This window comes from Schistocerca piceifrons, chromosome 2 (genome assembly GCF_021461385.2).
Source record: "Schistocerca piceifrons isolate TAMUIC-IGC-003096 chromosome 2, iqSchPice1.1, whole genome shotgun sequence".
Taxonomy (NCBI): Eukaryota; Metazoa; Arthropoda; class Insecta; order Orthoptera; family Acrididae; genus Schistocerca; species Schistocerca piceifrons.
The window spans coordinates 51,706,521-51,723,866 of record NC_060139.1 but is presented as its reverse complement, the minus strand read 5'-3'; the positions used below and the strand labels follow the sequence as shown (position 1 = coordinate 51,723,866).

General features: G+C 43.8%; 1 pseudogene; it reads left to right on the top strand.

Moving 5' to 3' along the window:
* The first annotated feature begins 248 nt into the window (after positions 1-248).
* LOC124778344 lies at positions 249-366 on the top strand (annotated as a pseudogene).
* Positions 367-17,346: the final 16,980 nt, after the last annotated feature.

Below are 17,346 nucleotides of genomic sequence, written 5' to 3'. Positions count from 1 at the left end.
TCCTCAAACGACATCACAAGGCTGAGTGTACGATGTTCTATTCCTCCATCCAAGGACAAAACCGTGACAGTACCTGGTTCTCCACATGACAGTCAGCCGGGCCTACCACTGAGCTACGGAGGAGGACGGTCAGCGAATTAGGAATACTTAATCATACAACAAAATTCCATGCCGTTCTTTCTGCTATCATTGGCCGAAACCATATCGTGAACTGTTAACGTAATAAAAGGGGAGCTAATTTTTATGCTGGCAACGGCCTTGCCGCAGTGGATACACCGGTTCCCGTCAGATCACCGAAGTTAAGCGCTGTCGGGCGTGGCCGGCACTTGGATCGGTGACCATCCGGGCCGCCATGAGCTGTTACCATTTTTCGGGGTGCACTCAGCCTCGTGATGCCAACTGAGGAGCTGCTCTACTGAATAGTAGCGGCTCCGGTCAAAGAAAACCGTCATAACGACCGGGAGAGCGGGTCATCCGAAGACCAGTATCAGTTGCAAAGCGATTTAGAAAAGATTGCTATATGGTGTGGCAGGTGGCAGTTGACGCTAAATAACGAAAAGAGTGAGGTGATCCACATGAGTTCCAAAAGAAACCCGTTGTAATTCGATTACTCGATGAATAGTACAATTCTCAAGGCTGTCAATTCAACTAAGTACCTGGGTGTTAAAATTACGAACAACTTCAGTTGGAAAGACCACACAGAAAATATTGTGGGGAAGGCGAGCCAAAGGTTACGTTTCATTGGCAGGACACTTAGAAGATGCAACAAGTCCACTAAAGAGACAGCTTACACTACGCTCGTTCGTCCTCTGTTAGAATATTGCTGTGCGGTGTGGGATCCTTACCAGGTAGGATTGACGGAGGACATCGAAAGGGTGCAAAAAAGGCAGCTCATTTTGTATTATCACGTAGTATGGGAGAGAGTGTAGCAGATATGATACGCGAGTTGGGATGGAAGTAATTAAAGCAAAGACGTTTTTCGTCACGGCTAGATCTATTTACGAAATCTCAGTCACAACTTTCTCTTCCGAATGCGAAAATATTCTGTTGAGCCCAACATACATAGGTAGGAATGATCATCAAGATAAAATAAGAGAAATCAGAGCTCGAACAGAAAAGTTTAGGTGTTCGTTTTTCCCGCGCTGTTCGGGAGTGGAATGGTAGGGAGATAGTATGATTATGGTTCGATGAACCCTCTGCCAAGCACTTAAATGTGAATTGCAGGGCAATCATGTGGATGAAGATGTAGATGTAGAGCGGTGTGCTGACCACACGCCCCTCCTATCCGCATCCTCAACTGAGGATGACACGGCGGTCGGATGATCCCGATGGGCCACTTGTTACCTGACGACGGATTGCTTTAATTTTTATGAGTTTCACCCTGTATGTACCTTCGATATTACGTTACAGCTGGTGTAGCATACGAGGAATGAGAACTTGACTGAAATACTGTACCATTCACTCCTGTTCAGGGCGGCAGTGCGCAGCACAGGTGGTCCTGCGGCTGACCCACGGGACACCGCACGCTCCGGAGGGCCACCTCTGTGGGAACCGGCGCGGTTTCCGGGATCGACGCGAGACTTTCCGCGGGCCGCCGCCGAACTGCCGACACACTGCGAGTTGCGCCCCGCCGAGCCGCCGCCGCGTTCGAGGAGCATGCGCAGAACGCATTCCCTCCTCGCCACCAGCGGTCCCGTTATTATTATTAGGGGGCCTAAAGAGTCTCTGATAGTTTGTGAGACTTGTCAGTACACTTCGTACTGGCCGCCAGACATTTAGTCTTCTCCCGTCTTCGTCTGTTTACGTTCCCGTCTTCTCGAGAGAATTGTTACGACGGCAACAGCTAAACAAACGCACCACGGACCACCACACTCAATGATACAAGCGCACCCACACACGCAGTGCAGAGAAACAAGAATAGACAGCGAGTGCATGGTAGGTTCAAATGCAAAGCCTTAAAGCTGGTGAAATCGTACATCCACTCCAGACATGACAGAATTGCGCAGCATCTTGTGATATACAGTTTTTGGCGTACACCCACGGCTAAATTAAATTAATGAACAGTTAATTTAAATCTGACATTAAGGAACAATTCATAATATAGTGTTTACTAACTTGTTTTACTCAAGACTTTCTTGCAGATAGAACTAAACATGTCGCTATTAACGGAACTAAATCGACAGATGTAAGGGTAATATCCGGAGTATAACAAGGACGTCTGATAGGACCGCCGGCCGGGGTGGCCGAGCTGTCCTAGGCGCTACAGTCTGCGACCGCGCGACCGCTACGGTCGCACGTTCGAATCCTGCCTCGGGCATGGATGTGTGTGATGTCCTTACGTTAGTTCGGTTTAATTAGTTCTAAGTTCTAGGCGACTGATGACCTCAGAAGTTAAGTCGCATAGTGCTCAGAGCCAACCATTTTTAGTGATAGGACCGTTGCTGTTTACAATACATATAACATGACCGAAGAGGTCAACACCAGAACTCAGGCAGCCTGGATGAAGCGGCGAACAGCAACCAGAGTCATTTGCAGGATGAAAGACAATTTAAAATCAACAATCTATCGCACTGTCATCCGACCAGTCGGCTTGTATGGTTGTGAGTGATGGCCGACTACAGTTGAGACAGAACGCCGCGTTAGTGAAATGGAAACGAAGATGCTAAGGTGGACAGCAAGCCTCACTACCTTACATCACGTTTCCAGTGACAGCATTAGGAAACAGTTATGTTTGCAAAGATCCAAGACAAGATGCGTGAGAATCGTCTTGCGGCGCGGGATTAGCCGAGTGGTCTAGGGCGCTACAAAGTGGTTCAAATTGCTCTGAGCACTATGGGACTTAACTTCTGAGGTCATCAGTTCCCTAGAACTTAGAGCTACTTAAACCTAACTAACCTAAGGACATCACACACATCCATGCCCGTGGCAGGATTCGAACCTGCGACCGTAGCGGTCGCAAGGTTTCAGACTGTAACGCATAGAACCGCTCGGCTACCTCGGCCGGCGGAGGCGCTACAGTCGTGGCCTGTGCGGCTGGTCCCGGCGGAGGTTCGAGTCCTCCCTCGGGCATGGGTGTGTGTGTTTGTCCTTAGGATAATTTAGATTAAGTAGTGTGTAAGCTTAGCGACTGATGACCTTAGCAGTTAAGTCCCATAAGATGTCACACACATTTGAACATTTTAGAGTCGTCTTCGATAGTTTGCACATGTTTTACGGGCCGGTGATGACTCTATTGCCAAGGTGGGTTACACACTTGAAGACCCAAAGGACGACCTAAGCAACATTGGGCTGATACGATCCATAAAGACCTTAAATGCTTGAACATCCACCCACACGCATCCCGTGATAGAGCGAAATGGAGAGAACAAACCCATGTAGCGGACCCCGCAAGCACGCGGGACCAACGCTGAAGGAAAAGAAGAACCAGATAAATGAACTATTAGAAAGTGTCAGATGCTCTATAAGGCTATTCGTAGATGATGAACTTGTCTCTACCAAAGTAGCAACGCCGGAAGATAGTAAGAATTTGCTGAAGGACCTGTGGAGAATTTATGAATTATGCACCCTCTGGCAGTTGACCCTGAACGTAAATAAATGTAACATATTGCGCAAACATAGGAAAAAAATCAACTACTACAGTATCGATGACAAACAGCTGGAGACAATGTCTGCCGTAAAATACCTGGGCGTAACTATCCAGAGCGACCTTAAGTGGAATTACCGCATAAAACAGATAGTGGGAAAATCAGACACCAGGCTCAGATTCATTGGAAGAATCTAAAGGAAATGTAACTCATCCACGGGAGAAGTGGCGTATAAGGCCCTTGTTCGCCCGATTCTTGAGTATTGTTCAACTATCTAAGATCCCTATTAGGTAGGACTGATAGAGGAGATCCAACGAAGAACGGCGCGTTTCGTCACGGGATCGTTTAGCTGGCAAGAGAGCGTTACAGAGATGCTAAAGATACTCCACTGGCAGACGTTACAAGAGAGACGTTGTGCATCAGGGATATATTTACTGTTGAAATTTCGGGACAGCACTTTTCAGGAGGAGTCGGACAACATATTACTTCCCCCCACATGCATCTCGCGTACTGACCACGAGGAGAAAATTCGATAAATTAGAGCAATACAGAGGCTTACCGACAATCGTTCTTCCCACGCACTATTTGCGAGTGGAACAGGGTTGGAGGGATCAGATAGTGGTACCGAAACTACCCTCCACCTCACACCATTAGGTGGCTTGAAGAGTATGATGTAGATGTATATGTAGATGCAGACTGTAAGTCTGTCACGTTATCCCACGATCGGAAAACACCTAACTACACGAAGAAAGCAACTGTATGCTGGTTTTCCCTTGCGCATTTTTTGACCGATATATTTATACCTCTTCGTGTCAGAAACGTGTCCGTGACTGTTTTACATGAAACCTCACCGACGCATTTACTTTCTCATTGTAGTGGGTTATTACATCATCCTTTTTTTAGCTGCCCATTCTTAAACTCACATGCTATAGACTGTGGTGTATCCTACTTATATAGTTTACAGTCCTTAGTAATTTTTCATGTGATCTCACGATATTGCGCCAAGATACTGCGGCTAGCTCTTAACCGTCCACACTACTTTACGTAACTCCTACTGTCAGTTGCACCATGTATAATTACAAACTCCTGTATATAAACTTCAGAACAATCCGGTCAGCTATCATACTGACTGTGTTCTACGCTCGATGTTTCTGTAAGAAATGACGGTTATGGAAGAAAAACTATAAAATATTATAAGACATGTGTATGATTCCTTTGTAAAATTTGTCTGACGACCTCTCATGAACTGACATAATATAAAAGAGAAAAACTCGAAAGATGAGAACAGTGTTGACCACTAATTTCAGTTCTACATTACGGAGTTCTCTCATTTTCGAAGAGGTTCTTTGCGATCAACGTGAAATGTTTGAAACAAGCTTATAACCAATCCGTAAAACCACGATTTTTCAAGTAATTGAATTCCCTTGCGCAAAACAGTTTTAGACTTCAAACTGATTTAGAAATATGTCATTGTTTTAGATACGCTGACGGAAAAATTCCCAGCACCTAAAATTAATTAACGTAGAGTAGTGAAATTTCTGGAATACATTTGTCTAAATAACATATTTAAGCGATTAACCAGACTGCAAGGTCATGGGTTAAGGCAAGCACGAGATAAGACGTTGCAAACATCAATGCTGGTAGATTAAAAACCCGTGTAATCCCTAGAACGTCGAATGAAAGCATTCAAACGAGTTATGCGCTGTGTTGTACAGGTGCTGGATGTCACTTTGTGGCATGGCGTCCATGCCTGTTACACTTGATCGGTCAATTTTGGAACATTAATTATGGCTGTGGATGACGCTGGAGTTGGCGTCCAGTGACGTCCTCTACGTGCTATATTGGAGACCATTTGGCGATCTAGCAGGCAAAGACAGCGTGTCGATACTCTGCAGAGGATATTCAACAGCGGTGTGGTGGCAAGCGTTATCCTGTTGGAAAACTTTACCTGGAATGCTGCTCATGAATGGCAGCACAACATGTCGAATCACGAGATTGACTTAAGACTTTGAAGTTAGGATTTGTGGGGTAACCATGATAGTAAGAAGGGTAATAGGATTAATCCACTAAATTGCAGGCCCATATCGTTAACGTCTATATGCAGCAGGATTTTAGAACGTATGTTGTGTTCTAACATAATGAATTACCTCGAAGAAAATGGTCTATTGACACACAGTCAACATGGGTTTAGAAAACATCGTTCCCGTGAAACACAACTAGCTCTTTATTCACGTGAAGGGCCGCGTACTATTGACTAGGGATTTCAGATAGATTCCGTATATCTAGATTTCCTGAAGGGTTTTGACACTCTACCGCACAAGCGGCTCGTAGCGAAATTGCGTGCTTATGGAATATCGTCTCAGTTTTGTGACTGTATCTCTGATTTCCTGTCAGAGAGGTCACAGATCGTTGTAATTGACGGAAAATCATCGAGTAAAACAGAAGTGATTTCTGGCGTTCCCCAATGTATTGTTATAGGCTCTTTGCTGTTCTTTATCTATACAAACGATTAGGGAGACACTCTGAAGAACCGTCTTCGGTTGTTTGCAGATGACGCTGTCGTCTATCGACTGATAAAGTACTCAGAAAATCAAAACAAACTGCAAAACGATTTAGAATAAATATCGGAATGGTGCGAAAAGTGGCAGTTGACCTTAAATAACGAAAAGTGTGAGGTCATCCACGCGAGTGATATAAGGAACGCGCTAAACTTCGGTTACACGATAAATCAGTCTAATCTAAAAGCCGTCAATTCAACTAAATACCTAGATATTACAATTACGAACAATTTAAATTGGAAGGAACATATAGAAAATGTTGTGGAGAAGGCTAACCAAAGACTGCGTTTCGTTGGCAGAACACTTAGAAAATGTAAGATACCTATTAAGGAGACTGCCTACACTACGCTTGTCCGTCCACTTTTAGAATACTGTTGCGCGGTGTGGGATCCTTACCAGATACGACTGACTGAGTACATCGAAAAAGTTCAAAGAAAGGCAGTACGTTTTGCATTATCGCGAAATATGGGAGAGAGTGTCACAGAAATGATGCAGGATTTTGGATGGACATCATTAAAAGAAAGGCGTTTTTCGTTGCGACGGAATCTTCTCACAAAATTCCTATCACCAACTGTGTCCTCCGAATGCGAAAACATTTTGTTGACACTGACTTACATAGGGAGGAACGATCACCAAAATAAAATAACAGGAATCCGAGCTTGTACGGAATGATATAGGTTTTCATTCTTCCCGCGCGCTATACGAGGTTGGAATAATAGAGAATTGTGAAGGTGGTTCCCTCTGCCAGGCACTTAGATGTGATTTGCGGAGTACCCACGCAGATGTAGATGTATATGTACTCCAGTGTACGTAGCACGCTGGCTGGCCTCCTCCTGCCGAACACATGGCCGTCACTGGCCACACAAGTGATACTCACAAGACGAGAATGATAAAGATCGTTACATCCCCCCCTTGAAGGGGTAGAATAAGGGATGTGTCGTCTTGAAATAACCTTTCAGAATGCCATTAATGAGACCGTTTTACGTAAAATAGAAAATATGTACATAGCATTTACATTATGGTAAGTACAAAGACTTATACATTATTTTATTCAACGAATAATTAGTAATTACATGTAACTGAAGCTCAATCTACCTTCAACGATTTATGAACAAAGTTCCGTTAAAACGTAAGACATAAAATAGTGCACAAGCCATAGTTTATAGCTGATATGTGAGAACATTTTATAAACTTGCCATGATGGCACTTCTGAAATTGGTAGTTAACTGTTGAAGTGATATATTGTTGGTCTTATACACTTCCACAGTCGGTTTGTATTGTTCGTGTCTTTCACGTGTTGTTGTTGTGTGTTGGTAACAAATTGTTTGCGTTTAGTTGAGGCACTCTGAGTAATATTTTACTTATTGAAGTGGATGATGTCAGTATGGGACGTGATGTTGAGGACGATGACCACAGGAGAGATGTTATGGAAAGAATGGTAAAGGCGACGTCATTCGGCTGTGTTGGGATCCACCTATGTAACCAGTTTCTGGATTGTAGGTCACTACCTGAACAATAAGCAGGAACCATCAGTTCCATTCATCCGACATCCCAGAATCATCTCTGTTGGCTCGTCAGTTATGAAACAGTCATACCACAGAATTACTCTAATATGGTGCATGGGCTTCAAAAGACAAAGAAAAAAAAAGGTTGGTGCAATGATATAGATTATATAGCTAACGTTTTGCAAAAACAGGAAGTGCTTATATATTTACTTAGGCGTTTATTGCATACATAATGGATCCATATTAAATGTGGGAGGTACACTCCTGGAAATTGAAATAAGAACACCGTGAATTCATTGTCCCAGGAAGGGGAAACTTTATTGACACATTCCTGGGGTCAGATACATCACATGATCACACTGACAGAACCACAGGCACATAGACACAGGCAACAGAGCATGCCCAATGTTGGCACTAGTACAGTGTACATCCACCTTTCGCAGCAATGCAGGCTGCTATTCTCCCATGGAGACGATCGTAGAGATTCTGGATGTAGTCCTGTGGAACGGCTTGCCATGCCATTTCCACCTGGCGCCTCAGTTGGACCAGCGTTCGTGCTGGACGTGCAGACCGCGTGAGACGACGCTTCATCCAGTCCCAAACATGCTCAATGGGGGACAGATCCGGAGATCTTGCTGGCCAGGGTAGTTGACTTACACCTTCTAGAGCACGTTGGGTGGCACGGGATACATGCGTACGTGCATTGTCCTGTTGGAACAGCAAGTTCCCTTGCCGGTCTAGGAATGGTAGAACGATGGGTTCGATGACGGTTGGGATGTACCGTGCACTATTCATTGTCCCCTCGACGATCACCAGTGGTGTACGGCCAGTGTAGGAGATCGCTCCCCACACCATGATGCCGGGTGTTGGCCCTGTGTGCCTCGGTCGTATGCAGTCCTGATTGTGGCGCTCACCTGCACGGCGCCAAACACGCATACGACCATCATTGGTACCAAGGCAGAAGCGACTCTCATCGCTGAAGACGACACGTCTCCATTCGTCCCTCCATTCACGCTTGTCGCGACACCACTGGAGGCGGGCTGCACGATGTTGGGGCGTGAGCGGAAGACGGCCTAACGGTGCGCGGGACCGTAGCCCAGCTTCATGGAGACGGTTGCGAATGGTCCTCGCCGATACCCCAGGAGCAACAGTGTCCCTAATTTGCTGGGAAGTGGCGGTGCGGTCCCCTACGGCACTGCGTAGGATCCTACGGTCTTGGCGTGCATCCGTGCGTCGCTGCGGTCCGGTCCCAGGTCGACGGGCACGTGCACCTTCCGCCGACCACTGGCGACAACATCGATGTACTGTGGAGACCTCACGCCCCACGTGTTGAGCAATTCGGCGGTACGTCCACCCGGCCTCCCGCATGCCCACTATACGCCCTCGCTCAAAGTCCGTCAACTGCACATACGGTTCACGTCCACGCTGTCGCGGCGTGCTACCAGTGTTAAAGACTGCGATGGAGCTCCGTATGCCACGGCAAACTGGCTGACACTGAGGGCGGCGGTGCACAAATGCTGCGCAGCTAGCGCCATTCGACGGCCAACACCGCGGTTCCTGGTGTGTCCGCTGTACCGTGCGTGTGATCATTGCTTGTACAGCCCTCTCGCAGTGTCCGGAGCAAGTATGGTGGGTCTGACACACCGGTGTCAATGTGTTCTTTTTTCCATTTCCAGGAGTGTATTTGAGTTTTTATTATTGAGGAATGACTCCTTTGTTTTGTATTGTAAAATTAGTTACGAACAAGTGCAATCACTCTAGATTAAAATTTCATTAACGATTTAGCATGCTCAATTTCAGCGTGCTTGCTAAATTTCCTTCTACTGTTTAATTCAAAATTTAAGTCAACAGTGATGGCACGCCACGTAAAGTTACCGACAGTCTGGACTGGCGTCACGCCACACAGAGCATTTAGGTCAAGTTCAGTGCAGAGCTGGTTGTTGCCCGACGTCTGGGCGGATTTCTTTTATGAGTGCTCCTGACTCGCTTGAAAAAGTGGCCGCAGCAGACACGGAGCTCTGCTTCCGCCAGTTCTGTACGACACCAGAAGTAATCGATGAGCCGTTAAGAATATCACAACACAAGCGCAGTGCAGACACAGTGCTTTCGCCATCACGTTTTGCTGTCCGCAATAACTTGTTCCGACACTGTGCTACTGTAACCCCACCGTCGAACTTTACATAATATGCGTCCATCACTGCTCGATCACCTACCACCATCACTATTAAACAAATTGTTTCAAGTTGTACTTCAACCTGTTCAAGTGACGCTAAGCACTGTGGGACGCAACATCTGAGGTCATCGGTCCCCTAGACTTAGAACTACATAAACCTTGCTAAATTAAGGACATCACACACATCCATACCCGAAGCAGGATTCGAACCTGCGACCGTAGCAGCAGCGCGCCTAAAACCGCTCGACCACAGCGGCCGGCAGTTATACTTCAACATAACACAGTTCATTATTATAATTTTCTCTTTGTCCTTTACTGTAAAAGTACTATCACTACACGAACCTCCTATTCTAAATCCAGTTCCATCTTCTTGAAGAAGTGCCTCTGCCACAACTGTAATTTCATTATTCAAAATTATTTATTAGACCCTGCGCCGTGCTCAACAGACTATCGCCTCTGTAAGTTGCACATTCGCTACTATTGCTCGCTTTGTAAGGCTAACTCTCTCACAGCAAGTAATGAGAAGCATAATATAGCCAGGAGACGATACAGTTAAACTAAATGTACTTAAGGAAGATCAATGGATTAACAACATCAAGAGTTATCATGCAAAAAAGAGGATGCTGGGAGCGATGTACGTTTTAAAGAGTAAACGAATTTCTAAATATTTACATTATAGCAACGGAAGAGGTTCAAAACAATATTACGGAAACTCGAAATAGGAAAGCAGCAGGAACAGATGGTGTAAATGCAGAGAAAAATTCGTAGGGAATTCTTTTCATCTCAGTCCTCTAAACGTTACGAACTGAAGTAGTCGAACGTATAATATTAATATATGATTGACGTTAGTCCACAATTAGCATTGTGGTGTAATGTGGGGGATAGTGCTTGACTAGTGTGTAACTTCGGAAATAGTATCGTGACCCAATAAACCAATCGTGTCCATTCTGAACAGTTACCAGCTTCTCTTAGAACCTACTGGCTGGAATAAGGCATCTCAGGTGGTGGAAGAACTATTATTTAAATAATGAACACCTTTCGTATTGAATTTTCAAGGTTGTGCGAGGTAAAGACCTTAATGGCACTGTTATTGTTCCATAAAGCTGACATGCAACGAGAAGATAGCCAGAAAAGAGGCAGGTATTTATGTCAATATCTCACAATCGTAATGTGTGGACCGGGGTCTTTATCCGACAGTGGAAAATATGAAATGGCTGCTGACGGTATCATGAATATAATTAATAAGAGTGTTGAAGTCCAGTTTGGAAGTATGGCGAGACAAAAATTAATATGTGATTACTAGGGCTAATTAACAATACCCAAAGCAAATAATTAGAGCCACAATTGTTAACATACTTTTGTATGTCATTCACTTTAGATTGAATGGGTGAACATCGACATGCTGATACACGATTGTTCTTTGACGCCATTAAATAGATTTTGATTACAGTAAATTTTCGGTAAATTATTGCTCTATTAGTAAAAACTGATACAGATAATGCCACTTAGAAATTATAGACGTTTTAATGCTGGAAATCACAGCAGCAAGTAGGTACTACTCGTTACTCCATTTATGAAATGTAGACCGTTATCTGTTTCAGATTGAAAGGGTCCTCATAAGACCACTGTTCTCATTTACTTTAGTATCCTGGGATCGTTTTACACTGTGACTACTCCCACTGTGATTAACGTTTCTTGGAATGGTGGTTATAAAAAAAATCTTTAGATTCTGTAAGACTGATGTCAACATCGAAAATATTCAAGATGTATAGAAATATAAAGGAACTTTAAGAATTTCCCATTCCTTCGTTGAAAGAAGTACACTTGGTATATTTTATTATATTGCCCTCGATATTTTGACAGGATGAACGTTTGTCAAGAGAATAATACCAAATGGGAGGTGGCTCTTATTCTTTTACAGGAACAGAGCACCTATTTTCTGTGCATTTTTCGGCACACAACGTATCCATTACTCGCAAATTTCATAATTAATGCGTACATCAATACTTGTCATTATTTTCGACTGTGTACATAAGTTTTTATTTTGTAGCTTCATTTTCACCCCTGAACTGTGTGATCATGGTACACGAATTCTCCAAATACTGAGAGCTACAGCCAATCACAGCAATATTAACGCATTTTCAGCTTCAAGCTACAGTTCAGTAGACTTCTGTTTGATGAGTAATGTTCATGATTAAAGGCAGAGATGTCACACATTTCAAAGCAACTTTCCCATCAGTTCATTACACTCAGGTAGAGACAGTTTCTACTCATTATATCTTCCAACAGTGTACATGTAAAATTGATAATAAATACACACTTAGATCCTTTGGAAGACCAAACGCACTTATCTGTTCAAGTGGGACATTCACTTATTACCAAAAGAGAAAAAAAAAACATTGTAAAACTTTCCATCTAGACCAAAATGTGGAAAAAGGAAAAACTGGTTATGAAAAATAGAAAGCATTTGGCACAAAGGAAACTTAGGTAACACGTGAAGTAAAGAATTTAGAATTTAGTGTAATAATAAAGGGTGAAAGCAGTCCAGACAAAAAAGTGACTCGCCGTTAACTGTTCGGACCCCAGTAAAACTTCGTACACCTATAGGCACCAGTGGTGGGTACGTAAATCATTGAAGTTGCAGTCCTTTGTGATGGGTAGAAGGCGCACAAGAGTGGATTTTTGCTCTTCGTGTTTAGTGTTGTTACCCGACCCTGGTAGAATATATAAAGCACTACAAATGCGTCAGATCTTGAGTGATTACTGTGAACGACAAAGAGATGCCGTGCACTCCCGTGAGACATTGTTATCAGAATTTGACGTAGTTAGAAAGACGTCTCATTGTGGGTACCGTGCAGTTACCAGATTTTTGCAACATAGATGTTACACATTGGCCCGAGTTTGGACTGTAGGGGGCCGCGGGGGCAAGCAAACTTGCTGTCAAGTTACTATTTGGCCAGGTCAGAGCACCACAAGAAAAGATCGTCATACTGTGCACCAAGCATACCTTAACCCTTGACATCTGCGCCAAATGGTCTCTGTGCAACATTCTGTCATTGCTCATCATTGGTCGGATGTTAGCAGCAGCTGGAATTAGGTAATTGGAGCTGCAGGCGGAGGCTGCCATCAACACCAAAACACAAATGCGACGTTGGTAAGTATGGACTGCTTATGAATGCTGTCATATTGTGTTCAGCACACTACCCAGAATGACCATTGTTGGTAACTACGGTGGCGGCCTGGCGACAGCTCCCGTTCTTCCAATGTTTTGGAGAGGCACTGCGTCGTTAGTCCTAGTGCTAATCTGTTGAGTGCGATCGGATATGACTTCAAGTTTCACCTTTTAGTGACTGAGAAACCTACGAAGCTGCAACGATACGCCACAGAAATGCCCGGGTTACCTCCAACATGTGCCAATTTTTATATGTATGTGGCTACGAACATTCTAATTGTGTCCAGAAAGACAGTTTTTGCGACTTTCGCGAAAAATAAGCAGTGTTGCATGAAGTTTCTAGCAAAGTATCTCTTACACTCACTCTGTTGCGATACGAGCTTGTAACACTATCATCCTAATCTGTCCATGCTCGGTTAGTCACTCGAGATATGGGTCCCAGAGAACTAAGAAATATTTTACAACGATCGCGCATAAGTGTTTTGCAAGAAGGTTTCCGACGAAACGAAGTACGCCATTTTATTTCTCACAATTGAGAGTATGTCACAGAGTCACTTCATATCCTTGTTCATTGCCTCCTCTAGGTATTTCTGTGAAATGAATAATTTCTCTGGCCTTTCCTCAAGTACATTCATTACTAGTTTCTTTTCACATTTTGTGCTGTGCCGAACTTTACACGTCCTCGCCTAGAGAACAATATGTTGTGTCGCATCAGGGTCATAACTAGCGAAAATCTACCCCCGATAAAACACTTGTTTAGAAAAACATCCAGTTGAGTCATCACATAATTTGGTAAAGACTTCTAGTATCTCCTAAGGTACTCAATAAATACCCTTCAAAAATGTACTCCAGTATTGGGCCACTGGTGACAGTTACTGCAGTACAACCAAAATGAAACGTGATTCAGAATTATTGAACCTGGGCCCACTTCCCTGTGGCTCAGTTTGCTAGGATGGAAAAAGAAGAGAAAGAGAAAGTGCAGATTTTTAATATGTATGAGAACTGGATTATGTCCAAATCTCCTTCCCTCGGCTGTCTCTATCCTTCTCCGCCTCTCTCTTTCTTTCTTTGCCCCTCTCCTCCTTCTCCGTCTCTATATCGAACACCTCTTCCCCCTTTCTGTGTCCATCTTCTCCTAACTCCCCTCTCTGTCGATGTCCTCCCACCCTGTCTTGCTGTCCATCTTCTCCTTCCTGTTTTCTATACCCATTTACTCCCACCTCTCTGACCACCTCCTACATATATATATACAGGGTGGTCCATTGATTATGACCGGGCCAAATATCTCACGAAATAAGCATCCAACGAAAAAACTACAAAGAACGAAACTCGTCTAGCTTGAAGGGAGAAACCAGATAGCGCTATGGTTGGCCCGCTAGATGGCGCTGCCATAGGTCAAACGGTTATCAACTGCATTATTTAAATAGGAACCCACATTTTTTGTTACATAGTCGTGTAGTACGTAAAGAAATATGAATGTTTTAGTTGGACCACATTTTTCGCTTTGTGACAGATGGCACTGTAATAGTCACAAACGTATCACTACGTGATATCACGTAACATACCGCCAGTGCGGACGGTATATGCTTCGTGGTACAATACCCGTGTTAAAAAGGACCGTTTACCGATTGCGGGAAAGGTCGATATCGTGTTGATGTATGGCTATTGTGATCAAAATGCTTAACGGGCGTGTGGTATGTATGCTGCTCGGTATCCTGGACGACATCATCCAAGTGTCCGGACCGTTCGCCGGATAGTTACGATATTTAAGGAAACAGGAAGTGTTCACCCACATGTGAAACGTCAACCACGACCTGCAATAAATGACGATGCCCAAGTAAGTGTTTTAACTGCTGTCGCCGCTAATCCGCACATCAGTAGCAGAAAAAATGCACGAGAATCGGGAATCTCCAAAACGTCAGTGTTGAGAATGATACATCAAAATCGATTGCACCCGTACCATATTTCTATGCACCAGGAAATGCATGACGACGACTTTGAACGTCGCGTACAGTTCTGCCACTGGGCACAAGAGAAATTACGGGACGATGAAATATTATTTGCACGGGTTCTATTTAGCGACGAAGCATCATTCACCAACAGCGGTAAAGTAAACCGGCATAATATGCACTATTGGGCAACGGAAAATCCACGATGGCTGCGACAAGTGCAACATAAGCGACCTTGGCGGATTAATGTACGGTGCGGCATTGTTGGAGAAAGGATAATTGGACCCCATTTTTTTCGATGGCAATCTAAATGGTCAATGTATGCTGATTTCCTACGTAATGTTCTACCGATGTTACTACAAGATGTTTCACTGCATGACAGAATGGCGATGTACTTCCAACATGATGGATATCCGGTACATAGCTCCCGTGCGATTGAAACGCTATTGAATAGCATATTTCATGACAGGTGGAGTGGTTGTCGAAGCACCATACCATGGCCCGAACGTTCACCAGATCTGGCGACTCCAGATTTCTTTCTGTGGGGAGAGTTGAAGGATATTTGCTATCGTGATCCACCGACAACGCCTGACAACATGCGTCAGCGCATTGTCAATGCATGTGCGAACATTACGGAAGGTGAACTACTCGCTGTTGAGAGGAATGTCGTTACACGTATTGCCAAATGGATTGAGGTTGACGGACATCATTTTGAGCATTTATTGAATTAATGTGGTATTTGCAGGTAATCACGCTGTAACAGCATGCGTTCTCAGAAATGGTAAGTTCACAAACGTACATGTATCACATTGGAAAAACCGAAATAAAATGTTCAACCCTACCTACGTTCTGCAATTTAATTTAAAAAATCGACCTGTTACCAACTGTTCGTCTAAAATTTTGAGTCATGTGTTTGTGACTACTACAGCGCCATCAACCACAAAGAGAAAATAAGTGGTCCAACTAAAACATTCGTATTTCTTTACGTGCTACACGAATATGTAATAAAAAATGGGGGCCCAATTTAAAAAGACGCAGTTGATTTCCATTTGACCTATGGCAGTGCCATCTAGCGGGCCAGCCATAGCGCCATCTGGTTTCCCCCCTTCAAGCTAGACAAGTTTCGTTCAGCGTAGTTTTTTCGTTTGACGCTTTTTTCGTGAGATATTTGGCCCCGTCACGATCAGTGGACCACCTTGTATATATGTGTGTTAGTGTGTGTGTGTGTGTGTGTGTGTGTGTGTGTGTGTGTATAATGAGATGTGTGAAGTCTATATGTGTCTAACCGTTTATGACAATAATGTCTAAAAGTTTGATGTAATTTATAAAGGTACGTTTGAGTCATTTTGTAACAATGCTTTCCCTTTACACATTACATACATATGCTTATATATTATAAGATTAAAAATACACATAAAAATAATTGGGTACCTAAAACCACGCCCATATGGAAATTCAATGTTGTGTCAAAATTTCAAACCCATTGGTCAAGAACTTTCGGATATTAACAATTCTGAACAAATAAAAATTTACATTTTCATATCGTTTCCTTTTTGTTACAGATGGCGTCCAGTACATGTATAAAAACATATGCGTATCCAAATGCAACATTCTATCAAAATTTCAAAAGAATCCGTGAAGAACTTTCCGAGATTTGAAAATTTTAGAAAACGAACATCAACGTTTGCACTTATGTGGAAAATGTAGATATACCTAATCGCAAATGTCCGAAAGCTTTTGACCAAATGCTTTGAAATTTTGACACAACGTTGCGTCGGCAAATGTGTGTGTTTTATACACTTATTTTTTAATATGCGCAACATATATTATATAAATTTAATAATAGGGGAACATTGTTACAAATATCTCAAAGTGCCTAAAAACACGCCTTTATTATAATAAACGTTGAGTCAAGTTTTCAAAGCAAAAGGCCAAGAACTACCAGAGATGCGCGATTTTGAACAAACGAACACTTACACTTTCATTACTGACAGCTCAGAATGTTCCTATATCGGGGAAATCCAAAATTTATAGTAACACTTGTAAGAGAAGTCTTTAATATGCTGACGCTACACCAGGGTAGAGCGCGCTAACATAATCCGCCAACGTGCCTCGGGCACACACTGGTAACGATCAACTCGGCGTGTCCGCTAACACACAATGACGCCACAGCAGAGGTGTTAATAGGCTGTGGTCGGGGGTGTGGCCAGCTTGAAGCCGCGGAACCACGCTTTCGGCTCGGGTGTGGTGCGAGGAGCGCTCTATCGGACGCCCTTCATTACGCGCTGCTCGGCCGAAAATCGGAAGCGTTCGCCCCGCCGTGCCGGCTACAGTTGCGGTCCTCGTCCGGCAGTGGTGAACAGCAGGGGTATTTCTGCCCACTACACACTGTAATTAAGCTCCGG